The sequence below is a fragment of the Panthera leo genome, chromosome A1 (genome assembly GCF_018350215.1).
Source record: "Panthera leo isolate Ple1 chromosome A1, P.leo_Ple1_pat1.1, whole genome shotgun sequence".
Taxonomy (NCBI): domain Eukaryota; kingdom Metazoa; phylum Chordata; class Mammalia; order Carnivora; family Felidae; genus Panthera; species Panthera leo.
In genome coordinates, this window is record NC_056679.1 from 215,902,356 (window position 1) to 215,919,933 (window position 17,578).

Here is a 17,578-nt window from a genome sequence, read left to right on the forward strand (position 1 = left end):
ATTTATAACTAAAAGTTTGCACATTTTCACCCCCTTCACCCAACACCTCTCTCATTTTATTCATTTCTCTTTGTTCCTTTTTATCTCTATTCCTTTCTTCTTTTTTCCCAGAATAAATTTAACAGATTTACTTATAATTGTTACAATGTTGAACTACTGAAACGTGTTCACTGAACCAGTTTGACTTGCATTAATGCTTTATGACCCCGCATTTATATTAAAAAATCACATACAAATGAAAATGGAAAAACTGCCAATTTCTGTGCCCTACTTTTCTACTTGCAATCATATACTTAGGTGCATTTTGACCCTATGGGGGGAAATACCTAATGTTCACAACTACCAAGAAGAAGAAGAGAAATTTTTTTTTTAAGAATAATATGTTGGGGCACCTGGGTGGCTCAGTGGGTTAAGTATCGGACTTTGGCTCGGGTCATGATCTCACAGTTTGTCCGTTCAAGCCCCACGTCGGGCTCAGTGGTGACATCTTGGAGCCTGGAGCCTGCTTCGGATTCTGTATCTCATTCTCTCTCTGCTCCTCCCCCACTTGTGCTCTGTCTCTCTCTGTCTTTCAAAAATAAATAAATGGAAAAAAAAATTAAAAAAAGAATAAAATGTTTTCCATCATAGTGGATTTTTCAGCACGTTCTCTACACGTGCAGTGTGCTAGCTGGATGGCTTTCAGCACAACTGGTAACATTTCGCATGGCTAGCACACAGGCTGGGGTCCTCAAAAAGGCCCACCAGACAGGCCTCACTTGCCTCCTGGAATGCATCAATAGCTGAACCCTAGAAGTGCAGAAGTTCAGGGGGACTTCTGATAACGTCTAATTTCACAGAGCCTCCCAGTACCAGGCCTATAACGATGAGGTTTCTTCACCCCTCCAGTAGAGGGCGCACTCTTGCAAGTGGCCTTAGTAGCCAGTTGCTTCTTGGAGGCTTACCACCGGTGGATTTGTGGGCAGTCAGCTTTGCAGGAGCCATGCATGGTGTAGACACCTCCTTATTCACCCAGCTTCTCCTTCACCTGAAGCCTTGGCGAGCTAGTGGTGGTTCTGGCTTTAGAGAGTGACCTTGGTGCAGCAGGGGCTGAGAACAGTCTATTCCTCTCTTCTAATTATCTACTGTACAATGACCACTATTCTAAGGTGTCTGATACGGATCCATTTATTTTGTGTGTGTTTTTTTAATAAACATGAGTACTGATTTCTATACATAAATATTTTAAATTAAAAATATAAAATTTTCATATGTATTATATGTTTTACCTGTCCCCCGCCCCCAACACTCCAGACCTGACTGACTTTAATTATAAAACAGCTTTTGGCTATAGACATTCATGTTTAAGGAACACTCAAAATTACACAAATTACCGTGTTCTCTTGGTTTTTCATGGAAGAAGGAATAGATGACTTTCTGAACTTTTCTTTGTCATTTATTTTCTCGAAAGGAGTGAACATGACAATAACAAAGCTCAAGACACATACTCACCAGAAATGCAAAGATAACCCTTAAAGGTCTTCCCTTTTACTATTCCTTCAGGACGTGGTGCTCCCACACCCAACCTCTGTCACCCAAAATGAGTCTGCAGTAAAGAGACTTATATGCATCTGACTAGCAGTTACATATGAGTGTGTGTGTCCAAATAAAATATAAAATTATACGCCCAAAATAAAACCAAGTGTCTCAGCCGTAAGCAAAGGGTAATGACTGCATGAGTGAGTAAATTAAACATCTACTTTAGCAGCAAGAGGCTGTGAAGCCTGGGGAGGAAAACGCATCCTGAGAGAGTTTGGGACTGATCCGGGTCCTTCAGCACCAGCAGTGTATAGGATCAGGAGGGGCAGGAGGAGGGGAGAGCCATGGCTCAATGGATGGTCTGCACTGGGACATCTCAAGGGCTATTCTGTGGATTTTGGGGAAACACATAGACATCTTTTTGGCCTTTTCCTGGTCTGGTTGTTACCAGCAGGTGAATAGAAGCGAGTCACCTGTCACTGCTTAGTCATTGCCACCACGGATCTTCAGCAGAATATTCCAGTAATCCCCTGAAGTGTCTCCTAAAATGCCGTGGAGGAGCAACTTGCCATACAGCCGCTTATTCTCCAATCTGATGTCTGATGAGTGGTCAATCTCCCTGCAAGACTCCAGGATGCCATTCAGGGCCCAGTCTTTTGTTCTTGCTCCCCTCATGGCCTTGTTGGGCATGTGTGGGTTCGGCTTTCGGCTTTGTCCAGTAAAGCCCAGGATGGCAGAAAGGATTACTCAAGACTCCGTGCAAGTCAAGAGAGGTGAGAGGGAGGCTCAGGGAAGTCTTGCACGATACTCAGTGAGCCACGTGCCGATAAGAATATATAGAAAACGTGCAGAAAAACAAGTTAAAACAGGGTAAAATATTCCATGAGATAACATGGTCTAAGGGATTTATGAGCACAGGCAGGACCTAACCCCTAGATATACATTAACCAGATAAGGCAAGTGAGTGCCCCTAGATGTACATTAACTAGATAAGCAAAGCATGGCCGCTGTTTTCAGCAAGGCCAGAAAGCAGTGCTCTGCTTTGCAATGTGTTCCCTATAATCTCTTAACCCAGGACAGAGCTATTTGATTTCCCACAGGCCTTTCAGCAAAAACAGGCTGGCGCATTCCCGAGACATTTCCCCACCGCCAGGGTTGCTTGCTTCGGGTTCCCAGACATCTCCCTGCAGATGCTCTTAGTGTCCGCACCTGCCCTTCCCTGATACTCATTGAAAACGGTACCAGGTGGGGCTGGCTCTGCAAGCACAGAACTATGCTGATTTGGACTCCTGTGTCCCCAGGCGGCTCTCCCCAGCCACTTACACCTGCTCCGCATATCTCTGGGTGCATGGCATGCCCACTGTAGCCCTTATGTCCCGGTTTTCCTGGCAGAGAGTGATGAGGGGCCTCTGGAGGTGTCCTGACTTGTCTGGAATAGCCTCCTCCAAGGTTGTTTTCAATTCTGTTCTGTGGGCTCCGCTCACTTCCCGGGTGTGCTCACTGCCACGGGATGTGCGGATTTCAATCGGGCAGGCATCCGGGCAGGCTCCGGTGGCGTGGGCCTTCTCGATGGCTTCCCTTCCCTCACAAACCTCAAAGACGATGGGGTTTTCATCAGAGCCAAGCTGCCTTCGCAAAGTTTCCTGACAGTTCAGATTTCAGATCTTTGATCCAATCTTGGGGCCATCGGGAAGGACTGAAAGACCTTCTGCCATCACTCGTTGGAGCAACGCTCCGGGCAGCCTGTGAAGGCCGGCTCCTCAAGCCGGCAGCCTTTCCCAGCCTCCCACAGGACCTCATCATCTCTTAGGAGGTGAAAGACAGGAGCATATGTGATGGTGCCTTGGTTTTCAGAGTGTGCTTGACGCACAGTGGAGGCGCAGGTATCTTGGGCAGCTGTTGTTGCTGTCCAGGAGGTGGCATTGGCAGTTGTCCAGGGGACAACATAGGCTGGCCTGACACTGGGGACCCTGAGTGTGGGTTTCCTCCAAGGTACAGGTACATCCACATGGAGGAACGGGCTGCTGGATGAAGAGGGCTACCTAAAACCCCCAGGGAGTACTAGAGGCTCTCAGAGTACAAGCTGGGCACTTTGGTTCCTCTGAATGTTCCTGACATGTTGGTAGTTCTGGTTGAATTGCCCTGCGTAGTTTGCCCCATTATCCAGCCTGATGGGGGGCATGTGTGTATGTGTGGGGGGGTGACTATCACCTCCTCAGTCACCACCACCTGGTGCAGATGGAGGGGTAGCCCCCTGCCAGCAGATGATACCCTGCATCATTCACAGATCCGGCCACAGGCGATGGGCACAAGGGGCGGCGAGAGGTGAACAGGACTCGAGCTGGAGCAGCTCTCTCTGCAGGCATCCCAGGCACACCATCTTGGGTCTGCCTGCATGCAGCTGGGTCCAGCTGGGGCCCTCAAATCAGAGCAAGGAAGTTTACATTTCCCCCCTTGATTCCATGAGATATAGAATATTTACTTGCAAATCATGACCTAAATTTGGCTAAAAGATCTTACCCACTAAAAGAGAAGCATATACCGCGGTGACCAGTCCCATTTTTCATCCCTTCACTGACATATTAGATGATAATGATTCAGGAAACTCACCCTTCTTAGCAAAGTTTATGTTTGATTTTTCTAGAAAGTAAGATGGGCAACGCAATGATAGTTGAATAGTGAGAGTAGATTCTGTTGATAGTATATTTCATATTTAATGCAATATATATGTTAGGATTTACATATGTCCTTTTTCAAGGAAAAGTTAAAATGAAGGCAACATGGGCAATGAAAAATGTCACATGTGTTACCTACATTAAGAGACAATTGTAAAATAAAAAAAATAAAAACAAAAAAATAAAAAATAAATAAAAAATTAAAAATAATTTAAAAAAATTAAAAAAAAAAGAAGGGTGCCTGTGTGGCTCAGTTGGTTAAGCGTCCGACTTCCGCTCAGGTCATGATCTCGTGGTTTGTGTGTTCGAGCCCCGCGACGGGCTCTGTGCTGACAGCTCGGAGCCTGGAGCCTGCTTCGGTTTCTGTGTCTCCCTCTCTCTCTGCCCCTCCCCTGCTCATGCTCTGTCTCTCTCTGTCTCAAAGAAAGAAAGAAAGAAAACATTTTAAAAAATTTAAAAAAAAAATTAGAAACAATTGGCCCAATTCCCACAGGGTAGAGTGTGCTAGATAAAGGGCAGCTATGAAAAAGGTGAAACTGTTCATTAGATGAAATGTTTCACTGTATTAATACATATAACTCTTACTGCGCATATATGAAGTTGGCATTTAAAAACAAAACAAAAAAAAAAAAAACAATTCCTGTATTTAGAAAGTGCACCAACCTGTTGTTTTTCTCTGTAGCCTCAGATGTTACCTGATGTAAAACACGGTTTAGAGTTAAGAAAAACAAAAAAGAAAAAGCTTTTATTTTCTTCCTACCAGATGAATAAACCCTTAGTCTGCACAATTCATGTTTCAGAGTGACTTTTATTAACACATCACAGAAAATTTAGCTCATTTTTGTCTTAGATTAACCACATGGTAGTACTGATAACTCTAAATCTGGAAAAAAAACTAGAGAAACAAAAACTTTGAAATCCAAGAGTGTCTTATAATCAGGTGATAGGAAACATACAGTGATTTGACAAAGACTTACTAAACTTTTCTCTTTTATTTCTAAATGCCTTGGAGAATTTATATGAAGGAAAAGTTATCAAAAGTTTTAAAAATTATTTTTAACCTCAAAAGTTCTTCATCACATAATCTTATTTTCTATAATCAAGATTGGGACAGTGAAGGCAAATTTAAAGCACGCATTCCTAAGAGTTCTCTCTAAAAGGTAATAGCATTTTTTGAGAACACCACAATTAAGCAATATATTTTATCTTTTCCTAGTTTGGGATTTTTCAAATGGGGTTAAGGAAATGTGTTAGAATATATTCAATATTTTATTTCCATCTTTAAATGATGTTTTTCAATTTTGTATCACACACCATTTTCTATTTTGAATATTAAAATGATTAAAATTGGAATTTTCTCCAGGAATCTAATGCACAACGTAATGATTACAGTTAATAGCACTGTAGTATATACTTGAAAGTTGCTAAGAAAGTAGATTTTCAATATTCTCACCACGTTAAATGGTAATTATGCCGTATGATGCAGGTGTTAGCTAATGTTATGGTGGTACTCATTTTAATATATGAGTATATCAAATCAACACATTGTATAACAAAAACTTGCACACCATCATATATCAATTACATTTCAGTGAAGCCGGAAAAAAATAAAATTAACATTTCCATAAAAATAACTAGAAATGTATAAGGCAAAGGCAAGTGATGGACTTTACCATTTAAAAAAAATTTACCCGTATAGGACTTCTTTCAGTTTGTGCACATATGTAACACTAGCATAGCACAAAGGTACTAGAAGCGTCTAAGAACAATAAATAGAATATGTTCAGCTATTTAAGGCTATCTGCACCTCAGCCTGTTTGTCTACAGACCCAATGATGTAGTATTTTTAGTAAGTAGAATATGACTACCCAATACCCCCCGCGCCCCCCCCCCCGCCTCCAAAATTCGCACCCTGGTCTTTGAAACCTGTGATTATATTCCCTAAAGTGGCTAACGGGACATGGCATATCTAATTAAACTAAGACTTTGCAATGGAGAGATTATTCTAGATTATTGGAGTAGGCCCAGCATAATCCTAAGGGGAAGTCGGGAGGGTAGGAGTGAGAAAAAGAGAAGAAGCAGAGGTGGATGATAAGGGGCATGAGCCAGGGAATGTGGGTGGCTTCTAAAAACCGCATAAAACAAGAAGATTGATTCTTCCCCCAGAGAATCTAGAAGGGAAATAACTTTGCCAATACCTTGATCTTAAACGTTCTAAATTCCAACGTTATAAAGTAATACATTTGCATTATTTTTAACACAAGAATTTTCTGATAATTTATTAAAGCAGTAACACAAAACAAATAAGATATTTAAGAACAAGAAGGCAGGATGAATTTTAGAGCCATATATAAAGGACTGCAAACAATTATCATTCTTAATTCTAAAATATCTTCATTTATTCTATTGGCTTCATCTATTCTATTAGCTATTCTATTAGCTATTAGCTATCAGAATTTTCCCGATTTGTTTTCTGGTTCAAGCAATGCCTATTTTTGTTACTAGTTAGGGTCTTTGTTACTACTAACTTTGGAAGTTAGATGTGACTTTCCAGTCTTTCCAATCCATAGGTGGTGTCTACTTCCTCATTCACTGAATTCTTCTTTAGTAACAGAAATGTGATTGAATCTGGTTTTGCAATGGAATATGCTCAGGCCAGCCTAAGAGAGGCATGGAGCAGAGAAGAGGAATTGTAGCTGAGATCAACCAAAACCGGTTATCCCTTTGCCAACCCATCTGAAACACTGTAGAAGCTTGAGGACTCTCAGCTCAAATTAGCCAACACCAAGAAAATAGATTAAACTAATCCCAGATTAAATTGCCAAGCAACAGAATCTTAGGCAAAATAATTGTTTTACCCCACAAATAATTAGTGTTATTTGTTACAAAGCAGTAACTGACTACTACACTTGTTTCTCCATGAAAACCATGAGATGTAAATGCTCAGGATTCTAAGAGGACTGAGAAAAGAATGCAGCTTCCAAGGATGGTGTATTTCCAATGCCTACCATAAATATGGCCTCCAAATGTTTGGATGTAACACAGATTTTTTGTGAGAAATCAACTTTAATATGATGAGCTTCTGGTATGTCAGATATGTTTGTCATAACACATCCTGTTCACCTTCACTTTTAAAGGTGTAGACAGAATTACAGATTGAATTTGTCATAAATATACTACAATAAGGATGGCCAGCATCTATTGAAATCTTACTGTTTGTCAAGAACTATTCTAAGGGCTTCCTTCAGATTTCTAAATGCTTTTAGTACCCTCAAAATCTATATGAGTTATACGTTATGATTATTTTCACTTTGAAGACACAAAGACTGAAGTATAGGAGAGTAATTAAACTACCTAAGATTACATGACTTATAATTGCTAGGGCCAATAATTTATAAGGAAAATAAAAGTGTATTTTTAATTAATCTGCCACAACATTTGTCTTAAAAACAAAATAAATAAATAAAACTTAGTTGGGTTCTATTCGTTTGCTTCCAGTCAGTTCCACACACAATGGCCACATCTAAAGTCTGTATTAGATATCATTATGAGCTCAATTTACTCATCTTTTTAACCCATATTGCTTTCTCTCAACTTCATGGCAATTACTTGGAGCCTATAGGGCTTCAATGTGAAGATAATACACTGTTGTGGATTGAATCTCGCTCCCCAAAATGTATGCTCAATTCATAATTATCAATGTGTGATTTCAATTGGAAATAGAGTCATTGCAGATAGAATTAAGATGTAAGTCAAAAAGAGGTCTTAGAATTCAGGACTTGCCCAAAATCTAATCGCTGATGGTCTTAGAAGAAGAGACCAGAGACACACAGAGATAATGGCATGTGAAAACAGAGGCAAAGATTGGAGTTTCGAATCTACTTGATAAGGATTGTCATCCTCCTGCGAACTGAGAGACAAGCATGAACATGGTATCCCCCAGAGCTTCCAGAAGGCACTAATCTTGTTGATACTTTGTTGATTTTGGACTTCTAGCCTCTAGAACTGTAGGAGAATAAATTCTTTGTTTTAAGCCACTTTGCAGTATTTTGTTATGACAGCCTTAGGAAACTAATATAATACCCTTGACCTAAACTTTGTCATAAGTATTTTTATTCAAGCAAGTTCATTTAGCACCAGTCCTTGGACTAATAATCCTTGCAATTTAGGCGTATACTAGACTGAAGTATTTTTTTTTATATTCATTTACTTTTGAGAGAGAGAGAGACAGAGTGAACAGAAGAGGGGCAGAGAAAGGGAGAGACAGAATCTGAAGAAGACTCCAGGCTCTGAGCTGTCAGCACAGAGCTGGACGTGGGGCTTGAACTCACCAAACATGAGATCATGACCTGAGCTGAAGTTAGATGCTTAACCGACTGAGTCTCCCAGGCGCCCCTGAAGTATTTTTCATTCAAACCTCACTTAAACCTTTTATCTTATGGAGACTAAAAGTAGTCACCTGTGTAACCTGTCTTTACTTCCTTTGCTTTCTGTTTGCAAATTGTACCATTCCCCCCCCCCCCCGAGGTCATCTCTTTCTTGTAATATTTTGTCAGATGCAGCCAATAGCGACCAGCATTTTTTCCACCTCAACTTCTGTTTTCCAGAATCTATCTCTAAAGTTTTAGTTTTAGTAGTTCTTTTTTTTTTTTTTTCAACGTTTTTTTTTTTTTTTTTTTTTTTTTTTTTTTTTTTATTTATTTTTGGGACAGAGAGAGACAGAGCATGAACGGGAGAGGGGCAGAGAGAGAGGGAGACACAGAATCAGAAACAGGCTCCAGGCTCCGAGCCACCAGCCCAGAGCCTGACGCGGGGCTCGAACTAACAGACCGCGAGATCGTGACCTGGCTGAAGTCTGACGCTTAACCGACTGCGCCACCCAGGCGCCCCTAGTTTTAGTAGTTCTATATGAGTCTTGCAACTTGATCAGACAACAAAATTAGTAAATATTTTGTTCACAGCATTACATTAAAACACTCTGCCAGCCTCAGTGATTGCTTCCCTTGCTCTTAACCTCTCCAAAGACATAAGGGAAGAGTTCCTTTGATTCTTATAAGGACACTAATCCTATTCCTAAGAGCTCCACTCTCATGACCTAACTACTTCCCAGAGTCCCCACAACATATGAATTTTGGAGGGACACAAACATTCTATCCATAGCAGTTCTGCTAACTAAAATGATGTTGGGAAGTAAACCCCCGTACATCATCCAAATTGAAAGGAAACACAATAGTAGTGAACACTGGTAACATCTATCCAAATATATCTATGTAAGGATACATTTAATTGCTATTTCTGATTGACAGATGAAGCTTTATAAAATTTAAAGGAAAAAATAAAAAAAAATCAAGCATCTAAAATACAGCAACAGAAATTCTTGTCATTTTGTGAATTTGATAAATAGCTTTCAATATTTGAATTTTTTTTTTAATTTTACTTTACAGAGAGATAGTGGGGGAGATGGACAGAGGGGAAGAGAGAGAGAGAGAGAGAGAGAGAAATCTCAGGCAGGATCCCATGTACACCATGGAGCCTGATGCAGGGCTCAATCCCATGACCCTGAGATTATGACCTGAACCAAAATCAAGAGTCAGATACTCTACTAATGGAGACACCCAGGTGCCCCTTACTTTTCAATATTATAAACATTTGCTAACATGGCTCATATGTTAGAATTCCACAGTAAATATTTTACTTTATGGTCTGAATAGGAAATTATATAAAATAGAAAATTAGTGTCATATCTAAACTATACATGTATGTGCAATTCACCAAACAGAAGTATATCACCATACATTAAAATATATGTAAATATAGATTTGTTTATTGTATATAATATGCCATAACATAATAACATGACATACACAATATTACAATATAAGGTATTCTTCATTCTAGCTCTGGCTTTGTGTGTGTGTGCGCGCTTTGCTGAATTTCTTGGAATACATGGCAAATTTACGGTGGAATCTAGGAGGAAGATTAGTCAAATACAATGGCACATACTTCCAGATGTCTTGTCCCAAGGGCTGTTTGATCTGACTGCAGCACATAAGGGACAGAGCTAGGACTCTATGCATCATTTATGTTGGATTATATTTACAAATACCAGACTGAACTTCTGAATGATCCTATTGAAAAGAATGTTGCTACTTTCTCAACATCTGCTCAGAGAAATTTGCATAGATACCACATGTGCAAATAGCAGATAAAGCTTCAGACACCTCAGACATTTTAAACTAAATTTTGTACAATGCTTCCTAACTGAACTAACCGAACTAGAGGCCCTACTTTGATAGTCTTTCAGTCCTAGGGGAAATTCTACCTCTTCTATTATTTCGAGGAATCTTACAATTGAAAAATATAGTAAAATTACTTGAAACTAAGAGAAAATAAGTTTGATAACAGAAACTTTGTGCAAAAAGTATAAACAAAAGGAAAAATGAATCAATCAAAAATCTTACATATGAGATATTCTAATGAGGATGAGTAAAAAAAAAGTCTTTGTTTTTTGGAGTTTTAGTAACTAAGAGAGAAGTATTCCAGGCAGTTATTAAATGAAATGTGCCATTTAAAAGGATTAGAAGCATATTGTTTAAAATTATTTAAAAAGGCCACTTTGGCATGAATGGAATTTGATATTGCTGTTTGCACATCAGTGAAACGATATGCCACATTTTGTGAAGACATGACCCGAAACGTTCCTTTTTTGTGGCTTCATCGTTTTACTTTGTGGAATTTGTCAGGGTAGATGGAGTGGGAGAGGGGAAGCAGCGTCCTTGTTTCGGTCAGACAGAGAAAGATAGATATCATATGCTTTCACTCATATGTGACATGAGAAACTTAACAGAAGACCATGGGGAAAGGGAAGGGGAAAAATAGTTTCAAGCTGAGAAGGAGGCAAACCATAAGAGACTCTAAATACAGAGACCAAGCTGAGGGTTGATGGGGTGGTAGGGAAGGGGGTAAATGGGTGATGGGCATTGGAGGAGGGCACTTGCTGGGATGAGCACTGGGTGTTGTATGTAAGCGATGAATCATGGGAATCTACTCCCGAAGCCAAGAGCACACTGTATACGCTGTAAGTTAGCTAACTTGACAATAAACTATATACATATACAAAAAAAAATAATAATTAAATTTAATTTAATTTTAAAAAAAGGATAAGTTGCTTTCTTTAGTGATTTCCTACCACTTTGAAGTGTTTAATTATAAAGTAGAAATATTCTTAAATTTCCAAGACTTAACATGTAACCTTGCAGAGCATTTTATAAAATAATCACACCCAACATTCATTCAATCCCCAAATATGAATAATGCTTTAACAGAATATAGAGGACTTTTTATTATGATTCATTCATATTATTTTCTAAATTTGCAAAAAAGTCAATATTTTATTTATGTAAGTTTCCTCAGAACACATGTATTTTTATAAAGTGAAAAAAATAGCAGAACAAGAATAATGGAAGCAGTTCATATTTCAGCATAAGAAACAGTGATATATAATCTTTCTTGTAACCATGTTTTTCTGTTCTAAATAGATTATCTCAATAATGCATAACAATAACAAATAATAGAAATATTTTTAATGCTTTGATTTTTAAAAATATTAAAAGTTAGCAATAGCTAATGTCTATATAAAATTCAACATTTCAATGGGGGTATATTCTTGTAAAAAAGTAATTACGTGAACATTTAAAAACTTGATTCTCTGTATACAAAATTATAATTTTATACATTGCAGTATTTCCACATAAAATTATAAAAAAATAACTTACATTCTGTAAATATTTTGTGTCTTTCAAACGAAAGTGTGAGCCTATAAATACCTATAAATCATACTATATTTTTAAAAATAATGTAATTTAATTTTTGTTTGTTTGGTTTACTTTTTCTAAAGGGATCACCCTTTCTAGACTATTGTCTTTATATACTGAGCACTATTCAATATGCCCCAAATATCCTGACATATAGTTCCTATCCCATTGTGCATTTAAAGCCTAAAATCAATAGTCATGATTTTATGTCTATTCACTACTGTAGGCTCCCCTCCCTCTCTTCCTTCCTACCTTCCTACTTTCCTTCCTTCCTTCCTTCCTTCCTTCCTTCCTTCCTTCCTTCCTTCTTCTCTTTCCCTTTCTCTCTTTTTCTCTCCCTCTCTTTCTTTCTTTCTTTCTGTCTTTCTTTCTTTCTTCTCCTCCTTCCTTCCATTTCTATCTTTTCTTCTTTCCTCCTTTATCTCTCTTTCTCTCTTAAATATTGGTAAATCAAACATAGCACAAAATTTACCATCTTAATCATTTTAATCATTCAGTTCAGTCGTGTTAAATATTCACGTTGCTGTGAAACAAATTTGTAGAACTTTATCATCTTGCACAACTGACACTCGATACTGATTGAACAACTCCCCATTTCCCCCTCCCTCTGGGGGAAATGTCTCAATGAACTTGAATACCCTAGGTATCTTGTATAAGTGGAATCATACAATTTTTATTTTCTTTTCTGAATGACAAATTTCATTAAACATAATTTCCTCAAGATTCATTCATGCAGCATGTTTCAGAACCGCCTTCCTTTTTATGGCTGAATAATATTCCATTATATGTGTATACCACGTTTTATTTATTCATTGACCCATTGAAAGACATTTGTTTGGCTTCATATTTTGACTATTATAAATAATGCTGCTATTGAACAGGGTTGGGCAAATATCTCTTTGAGATTCTGTTTCCATTCTTTCAGAAATATACCCAAAAGTGGAATTGCTGGAATATGTAATACTTATATTTTTTAATTTTTTGAGTCATTGTCATATGGTTTTTACATAATGGCTACACCGTTTTGCATCCCCACCAAGAGTGCATAACGTTTCCAATTTTTCCACATTTTTAACAACACATTATTTTCTAGTTGTATTTTTGATAGTAGCCATCTTAATGGTTGTGCAATCATGTATCATTTGATTTTAATTTGCATTTATCTAAGGATTTGTGATATTGGACATCTTTCATTTGCTTGTTGACCTCCATACATTCCTGCTTCTGATCCCAGAGATGCATTAAAAATGTATTTTCCTATATATGTGTGTTATGTGGCTCCCAGACTACTGATATGGATATTTTTGACTAGAAATGCCTAAGTGCACTCACCTAGGCCCTTTTTAATCACAGAAAGCCCCACAGACATTCTCCCACCACCATGGCATTGATGTCGTGGATGGCTCGTCCTTGTGGTTTTTATTATGATTGAGCGATGTACCTCAGCAAAACCATCGGGTGATTTTGAAGAACAACCCTTAGTAGTCACAAGTCCTAGAGGGTACACAGCACACTTTAGGGCCACACAGTGAGGTCTAAAGGTAGAGAGAGGGAGGGAGGTAACAAGGACTGGGGCTCTGCCTTTATTAGGGCCAGAGAGGGGAGTGCCTAGGGTTTAATAGGTTCACTCTTTATTGGCAAATTTAAAGCATACAAGCAATAACTGAAGTTAAGGAGTAGGAAGGGAAATGCAAAGTCATTCAAGAGTTCAATTATCTAGGTTATCCAGGGCTCTTGAAAAGGGGAACTTTATTGGCAGTGGTGATAAAAAACTTGATAAATAAAGTGATAACTTTGTTATCAGCCTGATTCCTGATCTAGTTTTATGTTAGTAGCTGTGTCATACAGCTGGCAATATGTTCATTCAAGATGGATGTCTAGAGGGGCGCCTGGGTGGCGCAGTCGGTTAAGCGTCCGACTTCAGCCAGGTCACGATCTCGCGGTCCGTGAGTTCGAGCCCCGCGTCAGGCTCTGGGCTGATGGCTCGGAGCCTGGAGCCTGTTTCCGACTCTGTGTCTCCCTCTCTCTCTGCCCCTCCCCCGTTCATGCTCTGTCTCTCTCTGTCCCAAAAATAAATAAAAAACGTTGAAAAAAAAAAAAAATTTAAAAAAAAGATGGATGTCTAGAAATGGATGCTTCTGCAACCAAAAGTTTAATGTCAGAAACATTACAATTAAAAAGTTTAATGCCAGCACTATAATATGGAATAAATTAATTTTACTATTTAAAAAATACTACAAAATGGAACTGGAGAACAGTTTTAAATGTCCAATGTACTTATTTTATTTATATTTCTGTAGATGATTTTTAGTTTTCTTCATATGTAAAACATATCATCTGTATACATTTTATTTTCTGTAGTTATATGTATATTGTATATAACTTTTCAAATCTTGAGGGATGAGTATAAGTAATCTCTTTCACTTCAATAGCCATAACATCAGATTTGGAGTTTATTTAATAAATAAAATGTGATAATTATCTGTATCCTTACTGAATTTAAGAAACCTAATTCCTTTATGCATTACAGGAAGCTGTATCTTTCCATTACCTACAATTTCCACAAAATATCATGTGATGAAATTTTAGCTCTATCTTGAATAAGCTTGGGCCTTTTACCAAAATCAGCCTTATCACTAATATCTTACTGACTCTCCTCACAAGAGAGGAATGCAAATCTGGAATTATGTTCTTTTTATGGCTTGACTCCGTCTTTCCTGGAGTTGACTATCAGAAAAGGAATAATTTCCTCTAATTTTATCTTCCTGTTCTCTTTCTTGATCATACCAAAAATAACTTTCAATTAAGCGACTTGGAAAAAAAAGTCGTAACGTCACTAGGTACCGTAGTAGGATTTAGTATTTAGGATTTAGGCACCAAATCCCCAAATTCCTGAATATATTTTCACTCATTTCCTTAATATAGGTTTTCAAAATCCTACTTTTTGTGCACTATGTACATCATTCAGCAACTTTTTTTAGGGGAGGGGGGATTCTTTATTAATGTTTCATCCAATATTGTATTTATGTAATATAAAACAATTATTTTTAGTTTGTTTGTATATTTGATAGAAAGCTTTCGTATAGTGTTCTTAATTTTTCATCATAAAAATCTCTATATTGATTGAGCACTGGGAAGAGTTAACTGGCAACCATGAAGGAACATAACAGGAGGGCCAGGAGTGGCTCGGACAACCTTTCTAGGATGAAAAGACTAGAACTTTGGCAGTTACCATTTTTCACTTCCTTGCCTTCCAGTGGCCCTCCTTTTGTACATTAACAAAAGTAGTATCTTTCCAGATGTAATCAGACATCTGGGAAGAAGGGACAGAGTAGGGGAGCAGGTGAACACAATCGTTGCCTTGGGTAATGCTGAGGCCACAAATAGCTTTGTTGGAGGATATGTTGAAATAAACATATGTGACTTAAAAAAAAACAAACCTCTATATTGATAGAACAAACATTGTTCTATTCTGTAATTCAGAAAAGTTATTTCATATAGTTAGATTCTCCAGTTATGTTTGTGTGTGTATGTGTGTACTTGTTGGTCAGTAAAATACTTTCTTATGAGAAAACAAAGAGGTCACATCAATTGTATGTAATTATATATGTGTATGTATGTGTATGTGCATGGAGGTTTTGACCAGATTGAACTTACATCATGCTGCTGCTAAAATATACTTACTTATATGTCTGTAACATAAAGAAAAAAATAAACATAGGTACAATTTATGAAATTGCACATCTCAGTTTGAAAAGATTACTCATTTTTGTTGTATATGTGTTTGTATGCTTATACATTTCTGTGTATTTATTGAAATAATTAAGAATATGATTTTCTTCACAATAGTAGGCATTAGCACCAGTATACAAGACATGTTATTTCTTTTATTAAATTATATCCGCTGAATATGATTAAAGGGGCAAATAAAATAGAAAAAGTCACCTATTGGGGATCAGAAGTTATTAAAGTTAGAACCACTAATATATTCCCATGAGTACAATTAAATGTAAAACAAGTCATTTGTATATATACATAGCCAGGAGGGGTTGATAGGTGAAGTCCTAGTTAGTCAAATAATGAGAAAGCTGGTCCTTTCAGAAATGCCATAGAAACTAGTGTGCCTAATTCTCCATCTATCGTAAACGGTTTTAGCAGATAGAGGAAGATAAAATATATCTAGAAACACCCTTCTTTATTTCCAAGTGGAAATTAATAGAAAAAAATAAATCTGTAACTATCACATATTAAGGTTTAAAAAGTAGTTATCTCAGTATTATGCTAAATGGAAGTGGTGTATATAATTCATATTGAATATAATTTTAAAATTTGAGTTAGTTTATGATTTATTACATTAAAATGTTGACATAGTAATGGCACCCATTATCAAATGATCTTGACTTTTAATTTATATCAGTGGTTCTCTATGAAAAAAGATGGTTATGAAAAACACTGAACCATTGTTATAATATAATTGTCTGTATTATAAACTACCATGAGGGTTAGGAATTAAACAGTAGCCCCATTAAATGTATTAAGGTATAACACCTGTATGTCTCACTCTTGGTCTATTTACCTGTGAATGTATATTGTTGGTATCTGCTCAGTTCTTTCAAGGAATACTTATGTTATAAAACAACTAAAATTCAATTAAATAATCAGATTCCATGCAATTGTTTTTTTCTAACACTGTAACATATTAAAATTAATTTACTTGCAGTTCAATATTAAATGTCTTTTATGTATCAAGTAGTATGTTACAAGCTAAATTTCAAAAAAAAAAAAAAAGATTAAGCCCGTACTTTAAAAAATATGTAGAAGTGAAGGCAATTTCTCAGATTAAATAATGGAAGGATTCCTCATAAATAGTAATTTTATATATATTATTAGTCTGACTGAAAAATATAAGCATTAATACATCATCTATAAAAAAAAGATAACATTGAGTAGCTTTCAAGAATGGATCTCTAGGGGCACCTGGATTGCTCAGTAGGTTAAACATCTGACTTTGGCTCAGGTCATGATCTCACAGCTTGTGAGTCCGAGCCCCACGTCAGGCTCTGTGCTGACAGCTCAGAGCCTGGAGCCCGCTTCAGATTCTATCTCCATCTTTCTCTGCTCTGCCCCGCTGGTTCTCTCTCTCTCTCTCTTTCTCTCTCTCTCTCTCTCAAAAATATAAATAAACATAAAAAAAAGAATGGATCTCTTTAGGGGTGCCTGAGTGGCTCAGTCGGTTGAACATCTGACTCTTGATTTTGGCTCAGGTCATGATCTCAGGGTCTTGGGATGGAGCCCCACATCCAGCCCTGCACTGAGCATGGAGCTTGCTTAAGATTCTCTCTCTCTCTCTCTCTCTCTCTCTCTCTCTCTGTTTCTCTCTCTCTCTGTTTCTCTATCTCTCTTCCCCCACCCCCGCCCCTCTTCCCTGCTCATGCTCTCTCTCTCTCTCTCTCTCTCTAAAGAGAATAAAAAAGAATGGGTCTCTTTAAGGTAGAGCTGTATCTATATATTATCTTGTTATAAACAATGCAATAAAATAATTGTAAAATAGATGCTATATTCATATTTTGC

General features: G+C 37.6%; 1 pseudogene; it reads right to left on the minus strand.

The window, feature by feature from the left end:
- Positions 1 to 2,623: 2,623 nt before the first annotated feature.
- LOC122198574 overlaps positions 2,624 to 17,578 on the minus strand; it is a 124,603-nt pseudogene continuing 109,648 nt past the window's right edge.